The sequence below is a fragment of the Alligator mississippiensis genome, chromosome 4, assembly GCF_030867095.1.
Source record: "Alligator mississippiensis isolate rAllMis1 chromosome 4, rAllMis1, whole genome shotgun sequence".
Lineage (NCBI taxonomy): Eukaryota > Metazoa > Chordata > Crocodylia > Alligatoridae > Alligator > Alligator mississippiensis.
Window position 1 is genome coordinate 102,621,314 of NC_081827.1, and position 22,870 is coordinate 102,644,183.

General features: G+C 43.4%; 1 protein-coding gene across 2 annotated transcripts in view; it reads left to right on the top strand.

Annotated features, from left to right (window-relative positions):
- The window catches only part of LARGE1 (LARGE xylosyl- and glucuronyltransferase 1), a 424,798-nt gene that overhangs the window by 76,694 nt on the left and 325,234 nt on the right, over positions 1–22,870 (top strand). Inside the window, exon 1 of one of the 2 annotated variants that reach the window (XM_014608235.3) lies at positions 17,600–17,671. The exons of the other annotated variant lie outside the window; for it this stretch is intronic. The gene's annotated coding sequence lies outside the window, so the exon portion shown is untranslated. Of the gene's footprint in view, positions 1–17,599; positions 17,672–22,870 lie in introns of those variants that run through there. 2 annotated transcript variants of the gene reach the window in all.

Consider the following 22,870-nt stretch of genomic DNA (forward strand, 5'->3'; position numbering starts at 1 on the left):
AGTCTGACCAGCGCCCGATAGAGGGGAAGTATCACCTCCTTGGATCTGTTTGTCATGCATCTGCTGATGCACTATAAAGTGCCGTTAGCTTTTCTGATGGCTTCGTCACACTGACGACTCATGTTCATCTTGGAGTCCACTAGGACTCCAAGATCCCTTTACGCTTCCGTGCCACCAAGCAGGTCATTTCCTAGGCAGTAGGTATGCTGGACATTTTTCCTCCCTAGGTGCAGCACTTTGCATTTCTCCTTGTTGAATTGCATTCTGTTGTTTTCTGCCCACATGTCCAACCTGTCCAGGTCTGCTTGTAGTTGTTCCCTGCCCTCCAGCGTGTCCACTTCTCCCCACAGTTTTGTGTCATCCGCAAACTTGGACAAAGTACACTTCACTCCCTCGTCCAAGTCACTGATGAAGATATTGAAGAGTATCGGTCCAAGGACCGAGCCCTGCAGGACCCCACTGCCCACACCCTTCCAGGTCAATACCGACCCATCCACTACGACTCTCTGGGTATGACCCTCTAGCCAATTTGCCACCCACTGGACTGTGTAGTTATCCAAGTCACAGCCTCTTAACTTGTTCACTAGTATGGGGTGGGATACCGTATCGAAGGCCTTCCTGAAGTCTAAGTAAACGACGTCAACCCCTACTCCTGCGTCCAGGTGTTTTATAACCTGGTGTTAAAAAGAGACTAGATTAGTCAGGCATGATCTACCTGCTGTGAACCTGTGCTGGTTTCTCCTCAGCATAATTTTTCCTGCCGGGCTCTCGCAAATGTGAGCCTTGATAATTTTTTCAAAGACTTTGCCTAGGATGGAGGTGAGACTGACTGGCCTACAGTTGCCTGGGTCCTCCTTCCTCCCCTTGCTGAAAATGGGGACCACGCTGGCCCTTTTCCAGTCCTCCGGGACCTGGCCCGTGCGCCATGAGCGTTCAAATATTCCCACCAGTGGCTGTGCAATGACGTCAGCCAGTGCTTTCAGTACCCTCGGATGGAGCTCATCCGGGCCTGCCGACTTAAACGCATCCAGTTCCTCCAAGTGCTTCTGCACCATCTCAGGGTCTACGCTTGGTAGTCTGGCGCCCGGCTGCTGCCTCTCTACTATCCCAGTGAGAGACTCGTCTTGCCCCTCGCTTAGGAACACTGAGGCAAAGAACTCATTGAGGAGTTCAGCCTTGTCATGGTGTTTGCTGTCAAGTGTTGCATGCTTGGGCCCTAGGAGGGCAACATCTTTGCACTTTTGCCAGTTGTTTTTAATTTTTGTATAATAAGTTTGTTTTTTTAAAGTCCAAAGCCTGCCTCTCTCTCTCAGGAGCTTTCCATGTTCTTAGCATGCACTCTGAAGGCCTTGTTACACATTAATTTTAGGAGCTCTTAATTCATGGTTTGTTCACATAACACCTGAAATTAGTTTTAAGCACACATTAGGCGGTTTAAATTTATGTCATTCCAGGACAGGTTTCTCTCTGATCCCTGTTATCCAGGTTGTTTTCCATTAATGTGGGGCCACTCCCCACAGATGAGCCACCCAAGTTGCAGTCTTCTATCCCAGGATGCAGTGTCCCTTCCCTACCCTCCTGTTCTGTGTGGAGAAACTTTCCACCCCCTGAACTCTACTGCCTGGAGGACAGTTCTGACACCAAGTCAACTTCCCCTCCCACATCTGGGGGTGTGGCTTTCCTACCTCCAGAGGTGTAATTCAATGCAAACAGCCTACAGAGCACATGCCAAATAGCCAGGTCATAGGGCATGAACAGGTCCAGGAATGGTGTCTAAAGGGGTGGGGAGGGGGACAATGTAGAGGGCCAGATTTGGTCTCCATGAGCTGGGCAGTAGCTCCCTGAAAATGACCTTCCCTCATTGCTTCCATCTCCCAGCCACCCTGGGAATTTTGACTAGCACCCCCATACTCCAGTCCTAAATTCCACTTTATTAAAATATGATACCTTCTTTAATTTAATTCCTCTTATTTCTCTTTATATTATTTTTAACTGCTTTTTATTTTATCCTTCAGTGACTGACTTCCTTCATTTCACTACCTTTTCCCCATCCCCATTTTCCTTGCACCTCCCATGTCATTACCCACCCCCATCCCATTAGCTCTCTGCCTCCCAGCTTCATGTTCCTGCCCCCCAACTCCTCTTTCAGGCCCCCCTTCTCCTAGAGCAGGGATAGAAGCCTGTTTTGGTTTACCACCCCTGTAGTGCCAAATCACAGCTGTAGCTCTTAGTTAGGCCCCTGCTCACCAGCCCTCTAGTGGCAAGTCACAGCTGTGCAGGTGGGGTACAGTCAGAGAAAGCTTTTAGCCTTAAGGTGTGACTGCTCCAAACTGGAGCTAGCACTAACACCCATTGACATTTCAGCAGCTCAAAGTGCAATGTGTAAGAAGGTAAAGAGATTCTTCTGGGGAAAAGGAGTATTTATAAAACCAACCTAGACTGTTGTTAGCTGGTTGTTGAGGAGACTGTCAGAATCATGTTGTGGGTTAGGGAGTGCCTTTGTGTATAAGAGGCTGTTTGTGTCATTGACAGATCTTTGCTTTCCATGGCAATGATTCTAGGAAGGAACGAGAGGCATCGACTTCATGAGAAGTATTCCACAAAGAGCATCACTGTAAATCAATGATGACTTTATTTATGGGTAAGGTACTGTACAGTGCCTTGTGTTCAGTGATAAGCAGGAGAACAAGAAAAAGGTGAATGGGGTGTCATTAAGACATTCTGGTTTTCTTTCTGTTTGATTTAACATAGCCTAGGGAAATGATATTCTGATAATTGTACTCTGTGCAAAGCATTTTAGCATTTAATAAGGATTGATTAGTTTGGTCCTGAGTTATCTGCAGGAACATAGGAACACAGGCCTGGAAGGGACTTACAGTACTGTATGAGTGTGGATTCTTTTGAACTTCTTGTCTGATCCAGTTAAGAACTGAGAGGGCATGTTTATGTGTGCCCAATTGCATAGTCATTTAGTACTTGCTTTAGTAGTCATTTAATACTTTAGGACATTTAGTATTTTATGACCACTGCTACTGTGCAGTCCCAGTAGCGCATGGGTCATTTCGGACTCCACTGCGCAGTAGCATTGGCATCACAGTGCGTGCCCGCCATGGTGTGTCACTGTAGTGATGAGTTACATTGCCGTAGCTGATCACTACAGTGATATAGTGTCTTGTGTACATGCGCCCAGAGGGTAGCCTACTTAATCAGAGTCCAGAGAAGTAGAATTCATCCTTGATCTAGACAAACTGACATGAATGAAAGGAAAAAAATGCATTAAGAGGCTATGATATGAAGATATAACTTGATTAACAAAAAACTGTAATAAGCTAAAAAAACCCAAAACAAAAAACTCATTACCTGCAGTGTACCGGCCCTATTACTACTGCACTTCAAAATTTCTATTGACTCTCCTGAAATCCAGATTTTAGCTTTCTGTTGCTATGTGCCAGTTTTATAACTTTGCGGACTCTTTTCATTGGGATTATTTCAAAGTCTCCTACGCTACATTTGATAATCCGTTTCACAGCATATCGTCCAAGACGCATTGTGAGCTTGTTTGTTGCTGGTGCAGACCTGTGAGCAGCTTTTTTTTTTTTTTTTGAACTCTAAAGCAAATTAAAACAAGATATTAAATTTTAGGGTTTTTTTTAGCCATATAAATAGAAAGAGCATGAGGAAAGAAGTGTGGCTGCTATGCAGTGAAGATAAGATCAAGATTAAAGATAATTTAGGCATGGTCCCCAAACTAGATGAATTATTTACATCATTTTTTAATATGGATGTTAATGAAGAATATGGATGGGAAGGCAAGATAGCTAATGGGAATGAGTATATAGAAATGGAAATTACTGCTTCCAAGGTAGAAGGAAAACTTAATGCACTGAGATTGGAAGCACTTGATAATCTCCATCTCATAATACTAAAAGAACTGGCACATGAAATTGCAAGCCCATTAACAAGGATTTTGAATAATTTTATTAGATCCGGAGCAGTATTATATATGATTGGAATATAGCAAACAGATATCCCCTAGACTTAAAAAGGGGGGCGGTTGAGGTGAGGGGAGTGACCTGGGCAGCTTCCAGCCCTCTTTCATCAATGCAAAACTTTTGGATGAATGTTTAAAGTTGTAGAGCTAGATGGAAAGTAAAATTCACTACCTTTGATAAGTCCATGTGACATTTTGTGTCAGAATAACCTTAGTCTTTGGTAACTGATTTTTTAATATAGAGAAGTGAGGTGCAATAGATCTAATCTCTCTGGATTTCTGTAAATAATTGGAACAATGTTGCTTGGGCAAGTAGTAGCTAAATTGGAGATTAGTATAAGAAATATTAGTTAAGTAAGGAATTTGCTTTAGGGAACCAACAATAGTTGTGCTGGAGGGAGGGCAGTAATAGTTTCTCAAAGGTCAGTCTTCAGAGCTATCTTGTTTAATGACCTGGGTACACAATGTAGGTATGTCTTAATGGAATTTTCTGTTGACAAATCGGGAGGCATCATCAATACAGTGGAAGACTGGCATATCCTATAGGAAGAATTGGGTGATGTTGAGCACCGAAGCAAAAAGGTAGCTAGTAAGTTAATAGTACAAAGTGCAAGTCTGTACACTAAAGGCATTTTATACATATGCTCTGGGACTGGGGGGGAGGCGGGAGTGGAACGGGCACTTTAAACAGAGTGGCTCCATGAAGGCCTAGGGCATCTGTGATCAATCGACAGTCCTGACAGGGGCGAGTGATGGCAACCCCAGGAGGGGGAATGCCCAGACAATGCTGGCTCGACGGAGCCTGAACTCTGTGGATCCTGGGTTCAGCCGGTATGGAGTGGAACAGCAGTGAGCCTGGGGAGGGAAAGAGAGGAGAAACAGTCAGACACTGTGAGTCAGTACTGGGAGAAAATGGAGTGCACCTGGGAGTAAGGCATCCAGGGGAAAATAGGAAACCAAGCCAGGCTGATGTGAGTCCTGAAACAGGATGGTACACTGTCTGAACTGGACTGTGACTATATAGGAGCTAAAGCCCTCACCATGGTGAGCAGACGTTATCTCAGCCACAGCCAAGGAGCAACATCTCTAGTTGGTGCAAGGCAGGGTGTAGGGGAGGTGGAGCCCTGATACGGGAGTCCAGGCAAGAGTGCCAGAAGGAGGGAACCAGGGGAGGCAGGACTTAAAAATATCCTCCCAACAATAACCAGTACCAACAAGACGTGGCAGGAAATAATCCCTGGGGACCTTTTAAGGTATCTGGAAGACAAGCTGTCGACCCAAAAGGAGACAGCTGCCCCCGAATGGCCAGAAAGGGTGAAGTGTGCTAGTGAACATCACAGGAGGTTACATACACTGTAGTTACACCATGTCGGAGCAGCCTCGCTGTATGTGTATAAGCACCCTAAAGGACTAATATGCATTTCTGCTATAACCTGGAAGCTTGTCAGGGGAAACATGGGAGGAAAAGACCTGCATGTATTAGTTGATCTTGGGTTGTCTTTGAGCCAGTAGTGTGATTTGTATATGGAGAAGGCACATATGATCCTAAGAAGTATCAGGGAAAATATATCTAATAGACATAGAGAATTATAATCATTCAGTTATGCATGGCATGGGAAGAGGTACAACTAGCTATTAGCTATTTTAGAGCCCGAGGTTGCGGATGAGGACGGATGGACATGGTGATGATAATATTGTGTAGAGTGTGGCATGTGGATGCTATGGCGGGGGGAGGGGGCAGATACGGTCTTACCTGCCATGACAGAGGTTCACCACATTTGGACAGCAGCAGCTGCTGCTGTGGCCACATGATGGACTCCCTGTACACTGTCTGAAGCAGTTCCTGGAGCACAGGCTTCCCAGGGCCTGTGATTCTGGGGCCTCCTTTAAATTGGTGCCTGGGGCTGCTGCCCCACTCCCCTATCTCTAGCTATGCTACTAGGCACTGAAAAGACTATCTGGAAAACTGTATATAATTCTAGTCAACTTATGTTCCAGAAAGATAAATGCAAGCTGGAAAATTTCAGGGAGGGTGGGGGGGCGGTGACATGGTCAGGGTGGAGATACTAGTTTCTTTTCTTTAGCCTAACACAATGAAGGCTGAGAAGAGGTATGATTGCCATCTTTTAAATACAACCATTTGAGAACAATTTAAGCTAAAAACTCTGTGGACACTAAAACACATGGATATAAACTGGACATAATTAAATTTAGACTGGAAATTAGAGGGTTTCTGCCCATCAAGAGTGATGTTGTAGAACAGCCTTCCAATAAGAACAGTAGGAACAAGCACATGACTATTATAAAATGAAGGCTGATGAATTTATGAACAGAATTGTAGGACATGGCTGCCTGAAAATAGCAGGGGACTCGACTTAATGACCCAGGAGGTCCCTCCTATTCTTAGGCTCCTGGACAGATTCAGACAGATCTTCTAGATATCTTGTCCTCCTTCACTGGTCTCTTTCTGCCAGTTTGCCATCAGACTGCTTTCCCTTCTCTCTTACTCTCTGGTCTTTATCCTGACTCTGAAGAGCTGCTTAAGGCCTCCTCAGGTATCTTAGTAACTTCATTTTCCATTTGCTCTATTTTTGCATGCTTAGTGTTTTAGTTTTGTTTTTTTTTTTCCTGAGATCATATCAGTTTGTCTTTTGCTAGTGGGCTGGGTTCCCTTTAAACCAAAAAGCTGCCAACTTGGAGGAATAGCTTAATCTCCTCCTCCTTTGTGTCCCTAGAGAATGGGACAAGAAAGGGACTCATCCTTGAAAAATGTATGTTAGACCCTGTCAGAAGTGATCATCACCACATGGATAAGTAAGAACTTGCATAATGGTTAAGAGATGACTGTATCAATTTCTTTTCCTTTCTTTTTTCCTTTTGGGTTTTTACCTTGTCTATCCCTTATCATCCCAAGAAATCTTCCCTTTCTTTCAGCCTTGTGGAATCTCACTGATACAAATGCAATCAGTGACATCAGTCCAGAACATCCTCTTCCAGGACATATAATACACTCTGGATAATTCAGATACTGAAATGCTTGATCTTTACTATCAAATGCATGAATTCATTTATTGTCTCTCAAAGGTATGAGATGGAATGTCTCAAACCCCTGGCTAGCAGTGACTATAATGTGATGTCCTGGTATCCTATGTACCCCTTCCTTCAGGACATCTAAATATCCTTGCATTTGGATATGGATCATGCCTTCTCATAGATGTCTGTTAGTTGACCTGGAGACGACACCAAATACACTTACAGCGATATGGTGTTAGTTGGGTTAAGAATTCAGGGATAAGTTCTGTGTAACTACCTTATCTGGAAAATTAGCTTATTACAAATAAATTATGCAAGCCCATTTCTCTCAGGAAGTTCTGTCTCCAGAGAATGAATTCATGAGCCTATTTCATGTCTTGGGATGAGTCCTCAACAAGGAAAAGAGTTCTTCAGCCTTCTCTCAACAGCTGTCTCATTTGCAGTTCTTTAAGTCAGACATCTCAGTTCAAAAAGCCATCCCTCAGCTGGTGGCTAATAGACTGAGTTCTGAGAGATGTTTCTTTGAGGATTTTCTGTTGCTCATCCACAAAGATTGTCAGAATTCTGACCAATAATTCCTCCTACCCTCAGTTGCTCAGCTTTGTCACTTGTGGTGTCACGGTCCCTCCTGGTGCACCTTCAAAACTCCATGGCAGACGAAATCTGAAATGTAAATATAAAAATACAAGTATGGAAAATAACTTTTCAAAGGAAATGAGCACTTAATTTTTTTAGGCCTAGTTTATATAAGTCAGAGACGATATTTTGTTCTCTGCAGGTCATTTTTGTCATCTTGGTTTGTTTTTAAACTATAGCTGTAGGAAGCCGTGTGAATGGGTAAAGAGGTGGAGTCAGAAAGCTAAATGCTATAATAATGACAGCTGCTGACAGTTTACCACCCTTCCTCAATCTGAGTTAAAGCAGAGCTGTTCATTGATTTGTACTGATCTAAAGCAGATCTCAGATTTTAGCAGCTGAACAATGCTCCTTTTTATTAAATCCAGATGTGAGATTGAAGTCTGTCTCCGTCTCTCTGTTCTCTCTCTCGCACGCACGGCATGGATGAGAGACACTGAATTCCAGGTGAATTGGATTTCCTAGACTCAACAGAGAGCAGAAAGAAAAATATAAATCATTAGAAGAGATGTTCCAACTAGAGTCTGATTTTCCTTTTACTTGTGTGTGTTGCTTTTACATTGGTATGAATAGATTAACTTCTCTAGAGTTTCTGCCCACTTACAATATTATGTAATGAGATCAGAATTAGGCTCTGTATTGTAGAATCTGAACAAACTGATCAATATTACTTTGCTAACTAAATAGGAAAATGGAATGAAGGAGGGCAAATTTTGAGATTCCTATAATTATGCTTAGGAAGTTTGTCTCTGTCTCTGGCTCAGCCCCAGCCCTTCTCCCCTCCCTGGAAATAGGTAAGTTGTGAATGCCCTTTAAAATGATTGTCATATACAATTTCTGATGCCTTTAGAGCTATATTTCCCACTCCTAAAGTTGTACCACATACACTATGAAGTATTTCAAAGATAGGCTATTTATCGATACTAGTGTGAATGCAATAAACTTAAATGCATACAAAATTTTGTTTAGGTATAGTTTCTAGGGTCAGAAGGGACCTGAACAGATCATCAAGTCTAATCCCCTGCCCTGGACAGGAATGAGCGCTGGGATCATAATATCCCAGCCAGATATCTATCCAACCTCCTCTTGAAGACCTCCAAGGCAAGGGAGAGCACCACTTCCCTTGGGAGCCCATTCCAGAGCCTGGCAGTCCTAACCATAGAGTAATGCTTCCTGATATCAAGCCTGAACCTGCTCTCAATCAATTTGTGGCTATTATTCCTTGTTATCCCAGGTGGTGTCCAGGGGAACAGAGCCTCACCTATTTTTTCGCTTGTCCCCCCAGTGAGTTTATAGATGGCCATCAGATACCCTCTCAGTCTTCTCTTGTGGAGGCTGAATAGATTCAGGCGCTTCAGTGTATCTTCGTAGGGCCTTCCCTGCTACCCCCTGACTATGCGAGTGGCCCTTCTCTGGACCCTCTCAAGGTTAGCCACATCCTTCTTGAAGTGTGGTGCCCAGAACTGGATGCAGTACTCCAACTGTGGCCTGACCAGCACTGCATAGAGGGGAAGGATTACCTCCCTGGACCTGCTTGTGATGCATCTGTAAATGCACAACAAGGTGCAGTTAGCCTTACTGACCACTTCCTCACATTGGTGACTCATGTCCATCCTGGAGTCAGCAATGACTCCAAGATCCTTTTCAGCTACTGTGTTGACTAGAAGGGTGTTCCCCAGCCTATAGGTCTATTGTAGGTTCCTTCTCCCTAGATGCAGCACCTTGCACTTGTCTGCATTGAATTCCATTGCATTCTCATCCACTCACCTCTTGTAACCTGACTAGATCTAGTTGGCTTTTGTCCCTCCCCTCCAGTGTGCCCACTTCTCCCCACATCTTTGTGTCATCAGCGAATCTGGACAGCATGCTTTCCATGCCCAGCTCCAAGTCACTGATAAAGATGTTGAATAGCACAGGCCTGAGGGCTGAGCCCTGGGGAACCCCACTGTCCACATCTCTCCAGGTCAAAAATGACCCGTCCACCACCACACTCTGGGTGTTACCGTTGTGCCAATTTGCCACCTGTCTGACTGTGAAGGCATCAGTGCTGCAGTTGCCTAGTTTTTTTTATGAGAATGGCATGAGAAAGTGTCAGAGGCCTTCTTGAAGTCCAGGTAGATGACATCCACCTCAACTCCCGCATCCAAGGACTTTGTGACCTGCTCGTAAAAGGAAACAAGGTTAGTCAGGCAGGATCTGCCTGCAGCGAACCTGTGTTGGTTGCCCCTGAGCATTACCTCCCATGTTGGGCCTATGCAGATGTGTTCCTTGATAATTTTCTCAAAGGTCTTCCCAAGGACCGAGGTGAGACTAACTGGCCTATAGTTACCCAGGTCCTCCTTTCTCCCCTTGTAAATGGGGGCCACATTGGTCCTTTTCCAGTCCTCTGGGACCTGGTCTGAGCACCATGAGCATTCATACAGCTCTCCAGGGCCCCTGCTATGACCTCCACCAATTTCCTCAGTACCCTCGCATGAAGAGCATCTGGACCTGCTGATTTATACACGTCCAGTCCCTCCAAGAGTTCTCTAACTAGAGCATCCCTAACACTAGGCATGGTGTCGTGTCCCCTGAGCCTGTCCATAATCCTAGTGGTGGAGTTGTCCTGGTCCCTGCTTAGAAATATGGAGGCAAAGAACTTGTTGAAGAGATCAGTTTTTTCCTTTGCTGCAATTACCAGATTGCCAAGCCTATTCTTTAGGGGCCCCATGTTACCTGGTGCCTTCTTACTCCCTATGTGTTTGAAAAAGGACTTTTTGTTGTCCTTAATTCTGGTTGCCAGCTTTAGTTCAATCTCTGCCTTGGTCTTCCTAACCGCCTCCCTACCATCACAAGCAACGGAGGTGTAATCTTCCTTGGTGATTGCCCCTTGCTTCCACTGATTGTATGTCACCTTTTTTGCCCTTAGGCCCTCCTGGTTGCCTTCAGTGAGCCAAGGGGGCTTTTTAGCACTCTTGCCCCCTTTGGTTCACGTTAGGACTGACTCCCTTTGAGCTCAGAGAGTCGTCTCCTTAAGGAACAACCATCCGTCCTGGACTCTCATCTTATTGAAGCTCTGAGCCCCCAGTGTCGCTCTTACTAATCTTCTTAGCTCATTGAAGTTGGCCCTCTTGAAGTTAAGGACTTTTGCCTTACTGCTTGCTTTCACCACCCTGTGCCAGATAGTAAATTCCAGCAGATGATAGTCACTAACGCCTAGGTAATCGAACACCCAGAGATCCCTCACCAGGTCATCACCTGTGGCAAGGACCAAGTCCAGCAAGGCATTTCCTCTGGTGGGATTATGTACCTCCTGGGTTAGGTGGAGGTCCTGTATGCAGGCTAAAAGCCTACTTGAGCGTTCAGACCTGGCTGACTGATCCTCCCAGCAGATGCCTGGGTAGTTTAAGTCACCCGTGATAACTGTATCTCTTGCCCTTGCAGCCTCCGTGAGCTAAGCTGAAAATTCCAGGTCCAGGTCATCCCCCTAGTGAGGAGGTCTGTAGTAGATGCCCACTATCAAGTCCGTTTCCCCACAACCTCCTTGCATTCTAACCCAGAGCGCCTCAGTTTGCCCCTCTTCTGAACCCATCCTGATCATCAAGGATGTGTACTGCTCTTTAACATACAGTGCTATCTCTCCCCCCCCCCCCTTTTTTTCTCCCTACTTTACCTCGTGTATACAACCTATAGCCCTTGATGTCTACTGCCCAGTCATGGGTAGAATCCAACACGAGTTGTATTGTCAGTACAACCTGTGTATACAAAACTTATACTGTGTATGTACTTTTATATATCATGCAGGTACATAGTTTATTGCTAAGTAGTGTAGGGGTAGGTAGTGGTCAAGGAGCACAAGTCAAATACTATTAAGTTTGCTTTGGGCTTTCAAATAATGGGATATAACTATCAGTTTAGAAAGTCGCTAGCTTCTAAAAATTCTGACGGACTGAAGTTTTATATTACTTAAAGTAATTTTAGTTGCACTGCTTTATTTTAGAAGGATAGGCAGACTTGAAAAGGTTGCTCCTGTCCTTACAAATAAAAGCTATATAAGAGCAACCAGCCCTTTGATGTCAAGCATGTCTTGGTCTGTTGGTATTGCAGAGAGTATGGTCAAACTCATGCCCAAGTGTAGGTATTGGTTTGATGCATAGTGTTTGTGCAAGGGTGGATCCAGGCGGGGTGTAGCATTATGGTCGCACCCCTCTTCTGTTGCTGCCCCCAGCTGATCCGGGCACAGGGGAAGCCCCAGACCTGTCCCTGCCCCATGGTATAGGGTGTGGCTATGTGGGGAACTGGGCTTGGCTGTGGATGGTGGCAGTGATTCACAGGGTCCTCCTCCCAGTGCCTGCTTAAAGTCAGCCAGGAATACAAGGGGGTGGGAGGATGAGAGGGAGCAGGTGCTGGAAGGAAGAAACTGTGCACTGCCCCTACCCTTCTCAGCCAAGCCTGGTACCCAACACCGCTGCCCCCCACAGCCCTTGTGTGGACAGGGGCAGGAAGACTCTGGATCACTGCCCTTGGGAAAGCCAGGGACAGCGGCAGCACTGTCAGCAGGGGATAGGTCTACCTACCCTTTGTGCTCCTGCTCCCTCCCTGGATTCCAAGTGTCCCCTTCCCACCGGGGGGCTCCAGCTATTCATTTGCCGCTTATGTTCATACCTGGCCAAAATCATGGCAACTGCTTAACAATTGGCAGCAGTCATATGAAGTAGATCGGCACAAGAATAGAAGAATGCCTTCTGATGCCAATTCACGATGGCATCTAGGTAGGCAGAATTTTAGTATTTCAAACTTGGCTAGAAGAACTGGATTCACGTCCTTCTTTTCCTGGAAGTGTCATGAATTCTCAACTTCTAGAACTACAGTAGGACAAAATATCGTTTAAAATTCTGAGGAAAAAATGTTACCTATTTTTTCACATTGCTTCTTCCTAATGCTTGCTGGATAGAATGGAGGGTTATATATTGCAAGTTAGGGATGGTTTTGCATTGGTCCAAGTGTTTGGAAGCTATTTTGTATTCCACTGCAGTCCTGGAGGGAGTTTTGGTCAACAGTGTGTAGAGGGTGTAACCCACCCTAACTACTTTGGTCTCAGATGTGGCATATCAAGTTTAGACTGTTCTGAAACCTCTGGATTGGGCCCACTGAAGAGCCTCAGGAATAAAATCCATTGTTTTAAAATGCAGTGTAGAAAACATCCTGCACTGACCTGGGGCTGGTCAAAATTTGCTTTGTGTCTTCTCTGTTATCTCTTGTCTCCGTGAGTCTATGTAACTATTGTTGTTCTGAATTAATGCTACTGACAGCTTTGTTTAGACCTGAGTGTGCTTAAAGGTGTGGAGGCTTGTAGAACAATGAGACTTTGAGTAATTGCTCTTGGGTCCAGTGAAGGTGTTTTTAAAATAGACACGAGAAGCAGAACATTTAAATACAAAGAGCAACTCTGCTGTTCCAAGTTTTTTTTTCTTTTGCTTTGCATGGCTGGCCTTGAATTGGACAGGAGGCAGGGAAAGGTAAATGAGAGAGGCATTGAGGCGGAAGAAATTACTGAAGCACCTTTGTTCAAGTACCATGTACGTTATGAGAGGTAAGAGTTTGTATTCTGGGACCCTAGGTCTGTAGAGAAAAGCTATTATGGAGACTGGAGTTCAGCTGCCAGTAATGGGAGGGTGAGACAATCTGTCTTGCACATAGATAACACTAAAGGGAAACATTTGCTGTTGGATTCTGGCAGGCTGTTCCTCCTCTTATCAACTTTAATGGCAAAAATGGGAGCAAGATTGGGGTGCTCCTTTTTTTTCTCTAGGAGGTATATATGGGGGAAGGGGAATAAAATGAAATGGCATGTGCACTACAGGCTTGGCCTTGCTGTATCTTTAATATTTTTCCCTTTTGCTGCTTGTTGCTTTTATTGGCTGATGGGTTTTTTTGTAAATGATTATCACAATTATTTGGTTAGAGTTGAGGTTTTTTGATATTTAAAAAATGATGCGGTTAAAAATTCCTATTTACTTTTTACTTTCTAACAAAAGCTTTAATTTGGAGTTAAGGTTGGGAAAAAAATGCATTAGGGATCAATCCTCAGGAAGATTCTTCTCTTCAGAAAAGTTTGGAGGTTTTTTTAGCATTATTTGTCTGTTTTCACTGAGGTCAGTGCTAGAACTCCCAATGACTTAAGTGAGAGCACAATTAGGCCTATAGTAGGTCCTTCTGAGTGTTACACTTTTATATATTGTCTTTACATCCATCAGAAAGTCAAGTTTCTGTATAAGAACAGAACAAAATGAAACAAAAGCCCCTCTTCCTCTGTACAGCTGGATGTGTGACCCTGTACACTAAACAACCCTAGATCTATTGTTTTGCCTAGCATACCCTTTTGACCAAATTTACAATAGTTGTTCTTGTATGATTAGATATGCAAAGCTTTATATCGTTTTTGCAGTTGTTTTGTGGGGGAGTCACTGTATTTGTTCCTTTTCTGTGAGGAGTGCAGTTGTATGTATTTTAAGAGAATTGACTTTATTCATATCTTGTTTCTAATGTTCTTTACCAAATGATGCACTGTCCTTGTATCATAAAAGTCCTGAATTGAGGCTTCTGAGCTTAGGATGCTTCTGATTGTAGATATAGGTAGAATAAATTTAATGACATGTCTCTAGAGGTGTTTCTACCTTTGAACACAGTGGGTGCATCTACTGCAGAGTTGCCTAATTGTCTCTGGAGTAAAGTGTCACAATCTACACGGCGGTGCTATTAGACTGGAGTAAAGTAATTAACTCCACATAATGGTAGAGTTGTTTACTCTGTCGCAGTGCATGTGTAGATGGTGGCTGGGCTGGATGGGGCATGAGGGTGTTACAGTCTGGGGCTATCTGGCTAACCCCATAATGTAGCACCCTTGTGCCCTGGCCAGACCTTCAGCAGCACGTTAAGTTGGGCAGGAGCAGCCCTGCAGGGGTTGACAGGCTGACTGCCTGGGCCAGCTGCCCTGGTTCAGTATGCCCCAGTATTGGGCATGTGTGTAAATGCTGTACCCAGGACCAATAAACTCCAGTTGAAACTGCGCTGCAGTTTATTGAATTAATTGCACATGTAGGCATGCCCAGTGTGAATTGCGTTTCTGGTTTTGTATGATTCAAGGAACAGTCAGTTTCCATCCATACATTTTTGAGGGCTAAGCATAGCTGAAAGGAGTTCTATGAGTTTATTATATGAACCTAGATGATACTTAGCTCCGATGAGGTGTTTGTGTGCCATCCAGCTAAAATTAAATGCAACACAGCCTGGTAGGATTTGTGTTCAGTTTTTGGAGCTTTTGAAAGAACAAACTGACTCTAGTACTAAGCTTATGGTGGTTGTGAAATCAGTGGCAGAAAAGCAGCATTGAAACTGTCTGGAAGTGCATATGTTGGACATTATATTTTTAAATGCATTTTCTTTGCAGACATAGAACTTCAACTTTTAATTTCCATGGTATTTAAAAGTGTGTTTACGAATTGCCTGTGGTATATATGGTTGTTTTGTTTTTAAAGGAAACTACCATGTTCTCCTAAGAATGTTTTTACTTTTTGTTCAAGCTTAACTCCACCATCGTAAAGTTGACTGCATGGGGATTTTCTTATTTTTTCCATACTATTAATATATTTCTGAAATTGAACAAAATAATTTGGTATTAATTAAGTCAGTGTGTACTGGAATCCATGTGGTGCTGTTAAACTCCTATGGAGTTTACCAGCTCTGCCTGATCGTGAAAGATCTAATGCTTTAGACAGATTTGACTTGTGCATTGAATTATGATACTCACTGGAGTGAACATATTTTAAAATATGCATGAAGTCCATATGCACAGCCTACTCTCAGAACGTGACTTATGTATACCTTTTAATCACCCTTCATTTTAATGCAGGCTTTAAAACAATGTACATATGTAGGATATGTATTTCCTTCCCTCTTAATATTTAACCCCCAATCCCTTGTGCACCCCAAAAGTTAAATTCCTTCCTCTTCAGTTAGAACAACTTGAAACATGTGGTTAATACCCAGTGTTTAATTAATAGCCTTGAGTCATGAGGGGTTAAAATATATATATATATATATATATATATATATATATATATTTTTAAATCCTAATACTATTTCAAGATTTGTACCTTCATATTTGAAGCACCTGTTGAAACTTTGCCTTAAACTTCCCAGGGGAAAAGATCTACTTCAGCAGAGAGCTATGCATAGTCATTTTCAGGGAAAATGCTTTTGTTTCATTGTAGAATGCTTCCTCAGGGGCAAGATTACCTTATAATGGAATGGGAGATGCAGCTTCAACTAACTTCTGTTATACCTCCATGACAATGTATAAACAATATGATGTGGGCTTTCTAGTAGTTTGGTAGTCTGGTCTAATGATCTGAATTGGCATTGTTTTTCCACAAATCAGTGGTGATCAGATGTTTGCAATTGCTTATTGGATTCCCTTTTTCTCAGCTAAAACCTTTATATGACATCCTCCTGGATACACTGCAGTCACTTAGTTTTGTCATTAACTTCAGCAGGACACTCATCCTTTGTGTATTAGTAAATGTAACTGTTTGATATACATGTAGAGGAGATTTAGAATCAAGGCATGGAGTCCTGCCAGCCTCTTTAGCCTCAAGGTGGAAAGCTTATACTCTCACTCAAGCCATAGTATAATGTGTGTCATAACTACAAAGAACTGGATATATTTTATAGGGGGTTGGGTATCTAGACATTAGCTTTTCTAAACCTTTTAATGTAATGTTCTTCAACCATAGCAGTGACTCAGAGGGATCTGGGTCCTTGTTATGAATTCATTAGCTTAGCCAAACTGTCTTATTAATGTGTGTTAACTTATTGATGTTTAAGCTACTGTGCTAGCAATTGATAATTGCTTTAATGAGCTATTTGTATGAAACAGTAATACCAATAGGGCTGAAAACAGACTATCCAGCATCTGGCAGTTCAGTAATTTTGCATCCAGCAGCCATGTACAGCAAGCGATCTCTGTCAGCCCCTGACCTCATTCATTTGCGTAAACACGTGGGGCTGCTCTTCATTCGGGAGACAGGTACCAGAGATGACTTGATGGGTTAAGGGAGAGGATCACTTTGCTGCCTGTAATACCAGGCACTTCCTGTTCAGCTTTGAAGTGACATGAAGTCACAGCTTCAGATCTGACTGCAAATTAAGATTATATTCTGCCTTTAATGTGGGGTAAAGAGTGGAGGAAAGGATTGTGCTAAATACCTACCAGTAGTTTACTTCTTTCTCCCTTGTGTTAATAGTGAGTATGCAATAAATAGTTTTCCCTAGGAAAGGAAGCTTTTTTTACTACTCTTTACCCTCTGAAAGGAAATGGGATTCTACTCCCTCTTGCCCCCCCCCAAAAGGAAGTATAATAGTGATATTTAAAGCAATGAATTATAATACCTATTGTTTCCTATTATGGCTGAGGTGAGAATGATAACAGGCTCTCGTCCTAAGTTCAGAGAGCTAAGAATCCATCCACATATCTCAAAAATATATTTCTATTCCTTCTTGTCCTGAAATTCATGGAATTCATTTACAGGACCAAGAGCTTTGTACTGTCACTTTGTGCATTACATCTTGTGAAATTGGGAGTATGAGAATAATATATGGTATTTAAAAAATCAGACCAAAGCAAAAAAGCCACCCAAAGCCAATACAAGTGCTGTTACAGTTTTAATACCCAAATACTATATATTTTTATGATTTACATTTAGGTTTTCCTGCAGTAATTGCCATTGTAATAATTGAAGTACACTGTAATTATAAATGAATTTGTATTTACTGCAGCTGGACAGGAGATGGTTCTCCTGTCTTGTGAACCTTGCTTTGATTTCAAACATGTACTTGATGCATTGGGATAGATATTTTGAAAATCAGAGGAATGAGAGTGTGCTTGGTGTTTGACATTACAGAAAGCGGAGAGAGAGGAAAAATTTCTCATGATGGGCTACTGGAGTCAGTCAAGGATAGCTGACTGAGAAGGTAGGTCACCTCTACCTTGTGCCATCAGGTTCCATTATATTTCATCTCTCTTCTTCTCAGCAGTCTTGGTAGTGCCAGAAGTCAAGGGAAGCAGGAGTGGCAGAGCAGGTCGTATCTTTCTATCGGATGGACACCAGAAAAAAATGACTTAGTGGAGAGAGCTATTATTCCTCAGTTGTTATTTCATATTTATATTATAGTAGCAACTAGAGGTCTGAAGCAAATCAGGGTCCTAATATTTTAGGCACTGTTAACAATCTCAGTCCTAGCCCTAAAAATGTTTGCAGTGTGAGACACTGGTGGATAAGACTCATATGGGGGGGGGGGAAGGCGGGCAGGGAGAGAAGTGTGGGATAATAAGAGAAAAAAGTGCTTTTATTGTGGACTAGTTGTTTGTGTAGGCCTTAGCTAATCAGAGAAGTAAGTCTGACCCTTCATCTGCTTAGCCTTTGTCATGTAGCTCCCTAGATATCAATGTGGGCAAATTGTAAGTAGCTCTAACTAAATCCCAATTGCATCTTTGGAAGTGACTGATCTACTTTCCTTCCCTACAGGATCAGACAGAAAAGGAAATGGTGGCTGATGTCTTCCAGTTCACTTATGATGGTTTAGATTAGGATCCAGGAACATGTTATAAGATGTGGGCCAGAACAACCCAGCCCCAGTCCAGCGCGGACTGGTTGACTTTGGTGTTTCTTCAATAGCGGGGGTATATTTACCCATTCCAGGGCTAGGCATTGTTCCCAGTCCTGCCTTTCCCTCTCCCCTGCTGGGCCACAAGCACACCTTATAGCCCATGAAGAAGTGAGCTGGAGCCAGGCAGCTGGAACCTGTTCCTACACGACTGCCACTTCTCCCCATCTCCTGGTTGCAGAATGGGCTCAGCTGAAAATGCCCAGCCCTGGCTCAGTTCCTCACTGCCTGGGAGCTATGCATGTGCTGCAATGAAAGCACATGCATAATTTGTGAGAAGCGGCTGCAATGGGGGAGCTTCCAGCTGCCCAGCCCCAGCATGGGCAGAGGGAAAACCCTCTGGGTTCGTGGGTCACATCCAGCTTGCAAGCCATGTATTGCTGCCCCTTAGTTTAGATACTTTGGCTTGTAGGAGGGTGTCAGCTGGTTCTCTCGCTTTACCTTGCTCAGTTCAGTGAACCTTCAGTTATAAGGCATTGGCCTGCTGGGAGACTCTTTACTTCAAAAGGAAGTTTCTCTTCACCCTTTGAATTTGGAAGTCACTAAAGAAAGTGAAGGACCACAAGTGGGCTGCAACTAAGCCAGAAGAAGAAAGGCCCTTATCACCCATCCCTTTCCAGAATCACAGGCATCTTCTTAGGTTCATCAGGTTCAACAGCACTTTTAGATCCAGTGACATCGTTAACAAAGAAAGAAAAATGGTTTCCTCTTCAGTAAAAATTGTATACATTTTCAAACTGAGGGAATGTCTTAGGGTTTTGCTGAGTTTGTCTGGTAAATGCTAGCATTTAAACCTAGCACAAGAGATTTGTGCTTTCTTCTGGGCTTTTAACTTGGCCATATCACGACTGGCAATTCCCTTGGTAAAATGAGAGAGCTGTTTTGTAGGAGATAATCTTGGACTGTTGGTGAAAGGGCTGATTGACAATACGTGAAACCACAGTTTTTTGTTTTGTGTGTGAAAAAAGGCAAATCCAGCCAGTGGAAGTCCTATTTCAAATGTACCTCAAACCTGCCTTACTGTGAATCATTTCGGTGGTGTGGTCAGTATAGTTTAGTCTAGCAAGAGCTTTTGTCCTTGACTTCTCTGAGGATTTAAAGGTCCTCATCTTGCAAACGTGTATGCAGGTGCATAACTACATGCGTACAAACATTTACAGAATCAGGGATAAGGTTGTGAATTTTGATGACAGTTTTTGTGAGGGGGACACTTGCCTGCTAGGCACTTGAATATTAGACCACGGGAATGTTTGTAGAAAAGATATTAAATCATTGCCTGTCCCTGTTAGAATACAGGCCAAAAGGCCACATAGAAGCAACTATGTCTTCATTTTTGTAACAGACTTCCTTCTTAGATGCCTGTTCAGCGGGCATCTGTAATTCAGCTTGAAGCACAAAGAGACACCAAAGGTTGTGCTGCTGTGGTACATGCTCTTTGTCTTGTCATGGAATGCAAAAAGGGTTTTTCTGTGCTTGGAGGGTTTGTTTCAAATGCTGTTCTGTTTGCCTTGCTAACAAGGTCGGACAGCTCCATCCATGCACCATGTAGTCTCTTAAAGACATCATCTTACCAAGAGACATTTTGGAAGGCTGCAGCCTTAAATATGATGCTGTCAAAAAAAATTAGGTTTACAGCTTTTATTAATGTTACTTGCAAGAGAGAAGTCATAAAACATAGGAAATATGCAGTACCCATGAGCTACATTCTCTGCTAGAATGGAACTACACCCCTTTGTGCTAGCTGAATATGTGGCTCAGAATGTACAAACACAGCTGAATTAAAATTACCTAATAAGGGATTTGTGGTGTTTGGAAGATTTATTAACAACAAAACCTTTCACATAGTTCACCAAGCAGTTTTTTGGGGGTATATAGTCCCATTATTACCAGTGGAGCTGTGCCAGTCTAAATCAGTCGGGGATCTGGCCTGATAGGGTGGTTCTAGAGTCTGACAGAAATATTCATAGATTTAGAGGCTAGAATGCACCATTATGACCATCTAGTCTTATCCCCTGCATAGAAGCTCACTCAGTGATTTCCTGCATCAAGTACAAAAGCATGTGATTTATGTAGAGAATATTAAATGCAAAAAAATTGTTAGTGCACTGGAAGTTGCCTAGAGAATCCTTGTTTGGCTAGCTTAGACTTCCGAAAACCTATAAATGGAGAGTTAAGAAAATTCCAACTTCAAACTTCTGAAAATGTGGAGATGCGTATTCAGCGTTAATTTTGTCCTCATTGATGTCCCAAAGCACTGATTAACCCATTTGTTAACACACTTACCTTACAGATTCCGCACATTCCTTTGGGAGCAAAATCTAACTTCTTTTCCTTGCTAAGACAAAAATTAGTGTTAGGTCAGCTGTATACTATTTAGCTTTGCTGGCATACCTGCATCTGCACTAGAATGGATTCCTATACAGGTGAAATACTTCTTGTGTAGACATAGATCTGTGCCATGGAGACTGCTGTCAAGTATGCCGCTGTACTGAGAATTCACATGACAAGAAAAGACCCATGCACTGTTACTGACACAGCGTTGATGAAAGGAATATTTGATCCTTCAAAGTACATAGGTACCACTGCTCATATTACAGTAACTGCTATGCCAGTCAGTTCCAAAGAATCCCTCTGCCATTCAATATACAACTACACCTTAAGAAAGTGGAGGCAGTCAGAGTGCATGCTTTCGAATGCTGGAAATGAAAGCTCTGGATCATCACCCAATGTGAATAAGGGCACATTCTTTTAAAATGTCCTCACCAATCTTACCGAACTATTCCCAATTGGAAAGAGCTGAGTCAAAGATGAAAGCAAGTGTAACAGCTTAACAGTTTCTTTCTCGGTTTTCATAAGCTAAGATTTGCATTAACTGGGAGTATAGTATAGACCAACCAAACATGAACCAAACCATTGTGTGAAGCACTTTGCAAACACAGAGGATGCAGCTCCCCATTGTAACTTATGGCGCTGTGCCATGAAAGCACCATGAGTTACAACATTCCACCTGACCCAACAGCTGGTTGCTGTTGGGTCCCAGGTTTTTGGGGATCAAGTTCCAGTTTGGAGTGGCTGAATATCTGCAGCTGCTCTCCCCTAGCCCTGCATCCCCTGCCCCCTCCTCCCTTCCAGTTCCAGTGCTGTCTTCAGAATGGGAGGGGGAGAAGGGAGGGGAAGGAGTTCTGTCTGGGGTTTGCCCAGCCTGTATTGGTGGGTGGATTGGAGAGGGGCTCCAATCCACATGCAGTAGCCTCCAGCGCAGGCTGGGCAAACTTCAGAGGGAACTTCCTCCCCTCCCTTCTCTTTCTATTCTGAAGACAGCACCAAGGACAGGACTGGACTGTGATAGCCCAGCCTTGTTCTGGCATGTCCTGATAGATGTTAATAAAGGTGTTCCACTTCGGAGCACCTTCATCTGAACCCTAATGCAATGAGGGTTCAGATTGTCATGCGATTGGACAATTTTAAAGTTCTTTACAGCCATGTATTTCTGTAAAGGCAAAACTGTAGAGCGTTTTTAAGGGGCTGATGGCATGACAAATGTAACTTCTGGTTGTGCCTAGAGTTGTACACCATCCGTTCCCCAAAGACCCTGCACTCTAAGTGGATGAAACAGGCACACAGTGGGAGAAGGAATATAATATACAAGCAGAGTAAACCATGCAAGGTGGGAAATGACATGTTAATTCATAGAATCATAGAAAATGAGGGTTGGAAGGGACCTCAGGAGGTCTAGTCCACCCACCTGCTCAAAGCAGGACCATCCCTAACTAAATCATCCTAGTCAAGGCTTTGTCTAGCCAGGTCTTAAAAACCCCACAACCTCTCTGGGTAACCTGTTCCAGCGTTTTACTACCCTTCTAGTGAGAGAGCTTTTCCTAATATCTAACCTAAACTTCCCTTGCTGCAATTTGAGACCATTGCTCCTTGTTCTGTCATCTGCCACCACTGAGAACAGTCTAGCTCCATCCTCTTTCCAACCCTACTTCAAGCAGTTGAAGATTGCTATTAAATCCCTCCCCCTCAGTCTTCTCTTCTGCAGACTAAATAAGCCTAGTTCCTTCAGCCTCTCCTCATAAGTCGTGTTCCAGCCCCCTCACTATTTTTGTTGACCTTCACTGAACTGTCTCCAATTCATCCACATCCTTTCTGTAGTGGGTAGCTTAAAACTGGACACAGTACTCCAAATGTGGCCTTACCAGTGCCAAATAGATGGGAATAATCACTTTCCTCGATCTGCCAGCAGTGCTTCTACTAATGCAGCCCAGTATGTGACTAGCCTTCATTGCAACATGGGTACACAGTTGGCCTATATTCAGCTTATTGTTCAGTGTAAACCCCAAGTCCTTTTCTGCAGAGATGCTGCTTAGCCAGTGAGCCCCCAGCCTGTACTGGTGCATGGGACTGTTCTTTCCTAAGCTGTTGTCCTTATTGATCCTCATGAGATTTCTTTTGGTCCAATCCTCCAGTTTGTCAAGGTCTTTCTGAATCTTAGCCCTACCCTCC